Raw genomic sequence first — 5,397 nt, 5'->3', positions numbered from 1 at the left:
TTAACAAATGTGAAAGTTTTACAAGGGTATTCATAGAGGTTTCTGTGACATTGGCTCCCCTATGCTCTTAAGTTTTTCAACAATGCTTTTTTTTTTTTTTTCCAGCCAGGAGAGTTTTAAAGAAGGATCTCTGTATAGTGAGTGATTCTGGAATTACACTGGCTTGTTTCCTCCTGGCATGGTTTCACTCCCACAAGCATTATGCTGTTAGAATTCAGTCAGCACAGGACAGAGGTGCACTTCCACTTTTCTCTTAGAAGTCTTCGAATCAACAGCTGCCCACAAAAGAGACCTCTTGGGTGTATTATTGGGAACTCTATTTTGCCTTCTAATCATTTGACTTGCTCTATTTCCTCTTTCCATTACTCTCTTTTTGCTTCACGACCATTTCCTAACACCCCTTCTCACCCTTCTCCTCATTCACTTGCACACACCTCTTGTCTATTGTCATCTCACAATGGCCATCTCAAAAGAGTGTTCCCTGGCACCATATTCTTACTCTCCCATTTTCCTGCTTCATGCATTCCTGTCCCAGTCAGCCTTCCCGATTTGGGTTCTCTAATCCCACCGAGCATCATTGGAGAAAGTCCTGCAACAAGGGTCAGAGAGTGCTAATGTGTTAAAGTGATTAGGTTCTTGAGCTTAGGCATCAAAATGGTATAGTTTCAGTTCAAAGGTATTTATTAGTATTTATTAGTTATATAACCTCAGGCAAGTCACTTAATCTGTTGACGTTTCAGTGTTTTTAAAACTCTTACACACAGTGAAAGCATCTACTTAAAATATCAGTTATGTAGTCTTCTAGGCACTGTCTTATCTCATTTAATCTTTACAGAAATTCTTTGAAGATGATGTTAACTCCATTTTAGATGAGGAAAATGAGGTTCTGAGGGCAACTTAGAGAGACTCTCTCTCTAAGTCATGTTGCTTGATCACAATTGTAGGATTCCAAAGCCAATTTTCTTTCTCCTTTATCACACTGTGTACTGTTTTTAATTTCATTAAATTACAAAGTTCTTATTTAAGAAATTATTTACCGAGCTAAAACCAGAGACTATTCTATATATTTTTTGCATCATCTTGTTAAATGCTCACAACATCCTTCTAACTGTTAATACAATTGTTAATTATATATGTGATATATGTAACATATAATAGAATAAAATATATTAATATAATAACATATAATGTGCTGTTAGTAATATATTTAGAGTACCCATTCACGAATCCAACGAGCCCTTTAGGCACAAAGGAAAATCACTTTTTCTCTTCAACCAGATGAACGTTGTAGGGGTTGTGGTTGCTACCTGACTCTTTTGCATGTCTCATAAGTGCTGGCAACCAGATGCAGAAATGACTAGTTCTGTTTTTTCCTGGCTTCATTGCCAGTTTATTTTGTGCTTTTCCCCATCCCCCTTCAGTTGGAACATTTTGAATTATTGCTACACAGATGCCAGCGTTTCAGTGGTAAGATTGTGTGATTAAAATGAAATTAACAGTGTCAACAGTGATGCACAATGGACGGATTACTGGTGTTTTCTGGTTAGAGATTGTATTTTGTTTTATTGCAGGATTCAAATTAACTCATAAATATTGGATAGTATACAATAAATATTCCTTCTAAATAAAGAATAGAGATTCTTCATGAGTGCCAAATAAATGAGATTTATTATCTGCTTGAAAACATCCTACACTGGAGCTGTATTCACTATTGAAACTAACTTCCAGCAGGTCCTCAGTATGGCTAAGAGGCTGCCTCTGGAGTTCTTGCTCATTCTTAGATAGTTCAGGTGGAGTCTCAGTGGAACACTAAGCTGGAGTATGGAAAGGACAGGTCGACAAAAGTCTATTTGCATGAGGGGCTGAGGATCTCTGGGATAGCACTCACATCCCTAAAGAAAGAGGGGCCAGGCTCTATCGGCTTTGCCCAGTTGCAAAGTTTTGACTGGGGTGGAATGCTGAGCCTGAGCAAGACATGTTGGCTGCCTTGTCATTGACTGCATCTCAAGCTCGACCTTGACTTCATAAACTGGAGTCTGGCTTTCAGGGAGAGAGCAGGATGCTATCAGTAAACACTGAAAGTGCTGTATTGACAAAATAAAACAAAAAGTGAAACCCCAAACATATAGTCCATCAAAGACAATGTGCCACGATAAAGAGGTGAAGATGTGCTCCCCCATTTCAGCCCATACTACCACCACAGCTCTGGCACCTGGAAAGTTCTGGGGTGATGGTGGTGATCCTTAGGTAGGTTGATAGATGTGGCAGCAGTAGGTTATGAGAAGCTGTACTGTTTAATAGAAATATGGAGACATGCCTGACAGGAGATGAAAGACAGATCTAGACAAGGCAGTGGTATTCACTGGCCTTGGTGGTACCTAATCAATCAAAAGGGATGATGGTATGTGGCAGTGAACATGTGACTGAACTTTCCTGTGAGAATGTGAGGGCTGTCTGGTACTCATGGAAATGGCATCAGAAACCTTACAGGAATAAACCACAACAAGGGAAGAAAGAGCCTGGTAAATTTAGCTTATCATATAAATCCATCCATAGGTGATGAGCTGAAACTTGGCTGCTCAGACTGCAAGGAACTATATTATGTAAGAGTATTAATTATAAAAGTGTGTTTCATAAAATGGGTTAAAGACATAAGTGTAAGATCTAAAACTATAAAACTCAGAAAAAATTGAGAACTTTTCTTGAGATCGGATTTGACATCAATTTCTTGGATATGATAGTAAAAGCACAAGAAACAAAAGTAAAAATAGATAAATTGATCTACATCAAAATTTAAAACTTCGTGCACTAAAGGATGTAATTACCAGAGTGAAAGGCAACCTCCAAAATGGGATAACATATTTGCAAACCATATATCTGGGTAATTTATAAAGAAAAGAAGTTCACTTAGCTCATATTTCTGTAGGCTGGAAAGTGTGAAAAGTATGGCCCTGGCATTAGCTTGCTTTCTGGTGAGGGCCATGTGCAAGGTCAAAACATGGCAAAGAAGATCAAAGGGAAAGTGGGCATGTGTGAAGAGATCAAACTTGAGGGGTGTCCTGGTTTTATAACAATCCACTATCATGAGAACTAATCAACTCCCATGAGACTAATCTACAGTTCTTATAAGAACTGTTACAAGAATTCACTCACTGCCATGCGGATGGCACCAAGCTATTCATGAGAGATCTGTCCCCCACGACACAAACACCTCCTAGTAGGTCCCACCTCCTACCACCACCACATTAGGTATCAAACTGCAACATGAGTTTTGGTGGGTGAGGACAAAAACAAAAAATATCCAAGCCATAGCAATGGTAAAAAGTTAGTAATACAAGATTAGTAGATTCTAGAGATATGCTGAATAACATTGTGCCTGTAGTTGACAATATATTGTAGTATTGGATACTTAAACATTTATGGACAGTATATCTTAAGTGTTACTACCACAAAAATATCTCTCAGAAAACAACAAAAAAGTAAAGGGACACAAGGAAACTTTGGGAGGTGGTGAACACACTTGCCACCTTGATTGTGTATATACATTTGTTAAAATTCATCACGATGTTGCACCCTGGTGGCGGCAGCAGGGGCGGTGGTGGCTGTATAGTCATCCGGGAGCTCGGCATGGTGGTGCCCACGGCAGCCATGGGGCCCTCGGCGCTGGGCCAAAGTGGCCCCACCTCGAGGACCCCGTGGTGCTCGGTGAGCAGCGGCCGTCGCGCTACATGCTGGGGATGCAGGAGCTGTTCCAGGGCCACAGCAAGTCACGTGAGTTCACGGTGCACAGCGCCAAGGTGCACTCGATGACCTGGAGTGGCTTGGCCTCAGGGTCCTTCGACAAGATGGCCAACCTCTTCTTGCTGGAGAAGGACCGGTTGGTCAAAGAAAACAATTATCGGGGACATGGGGATAGCGTGGATCAGCTTTGATGGCATCCAAGTAATTCTGATCTCTTTGTCACTGTGTCTGGAGATAAAAACATTCGCATCTGAGACGTGAGGACTACAGAATGCATTGCCACCGTGAATACTAAAGGGGAGAACATTAGTATCTTCTGGAGTCCCGATGGGCAGACCATTGCTGTAGGCAACAAGGATGATGTGGTGATCTTTACTGATGCCAAGACACACCGTTCCAAAGCAGAAGAGCAGTTCAAGTTTTAGGTCAACAAAATCTCCTGGAACAATGACAATAACATGTTCTTCCTGACAAATGGCAACGGCTATATCAATATCCTCAGTTACCCAGAACTGAAGCCCGTGCTGTCCATCAGTGACCATCCTTTCAATTGCATCTGTATCAAATTTGACCCCAAGGGGAAGTACTTTGCTACAGGAAGTGCAGATGCTTTGGTTAGCTTTTGGGATGTGGATGAGTTGGTGTGTGTTCAGTGCCTTTCCAGACTCTATTGGCCTGTGAGGAACCTCAGTTTTAGCCGTGATGGGAAAATGCTGGCATCTGCGTCGGAAGATAATTTTATCGTCATAGCTGAAGTAGAGACAGGAGACAAGCTGTGGGAGGTACAGTGTGAGTCCCCGACCTTCACCATGGCCTGACACCCCAAAAGGCCCCTGCTGGCATTTTCCTGTGATGACAAAGATGACAAATATGACAGCAGTCGGAAAACTGGAACTGTGAAGGTGTTTGGGCTTCCTAATGATTCTTAAAAGGCTGGAAGGAGAGGATCCCTGGCAGAGATTTTCCTCTGTGTAGTTAGTTGGTCTGTTCTCTTGTAACTGGTGGGCACCCTGCATGTCTGTATGGTATAAATTGCCAAAGTGTTTTGTCAGGCTGCGCATTCCAATTCCCTTTGTTTTTTGTGTTAGCTGTTTCCATTCTTTCCCCAGCATTAGTTAGCTCTGTGGACTCTGCAGCATGGGTAATGACCTCGACATACCTTGTCCTCTGGGACTTACTGTCTTCTCTGTTTTGCAGTATAATGGTGGACTTTGTTGATGCTTTGGTTAGCTTTTGGGATGTGGATGAGTTGGTGTGTTTTTTGTGTTAGCTGTTTCCATTCTTTCCCCAGCATTAGTTAGCTCTGTGGACTCTGCAGCATGGGTAATGACTTCGACATACCTTGTCCTCTGGGACTTACTGTCTTCTCTGTTTTGCAGTATAATGGTGGACTTTGTTGATGCTTTGGTTAGCTTTTGGGATGTGGATGAGTTGGTGTGTGTTCAGTGCCTTTCCAGACTCTATTGGCCTGTGAGGAACCTCAGTTTTAGCCGTGATGGGAAAATGCTGGCATCTGCGTCAGAAGATAATTTTATCGTCATAGCTGAAGTAGAGACAGGAGACAAGCTGTGGGAGGTACAGTGTCTAGTTTGGAGGGATGGTAAAGGGATGGTGGGATGGGAATGGAGGGTTTTAAAAAATAATTTAAAAATATAT

At 41.8% G+C, this 5,397-nt stretch overlaps 1 pseudogene; it reads left to right on the top strand.

Annotated features, from left to right (window-relative positions):
• Nucleotides 1–3,627: 3,627 nt before the first annotated feature.
• LOC103259923 lies at nucleotides 3,628–4,670 on the top strand (annotated as a pseudogene).
• The last annotated feature ends 727 nt before the right edge of the window (nucleotides 4,671–5,397 follow it).

Source organism: Carlito syrichta, unplaced genomic scaffold (assembly GCF_000164805.1).
Source record: "Carlito syrichta isolate Samal-C Ts95f unplaced genomic scaffold, Tarsius_syrichta-2.0.1 Scaffold303061, whole genome shotgun sequence".
NCBI lineage: Eukaryota > Metazoa > Chordata > Mammalia > Primates > Tarsiidae > Carlito > Carlito syrichta.
Note: the sequence above shows the minus strand (reverse complement) of the source record. Positions and strands in the feature narration are given on the sequence as shown.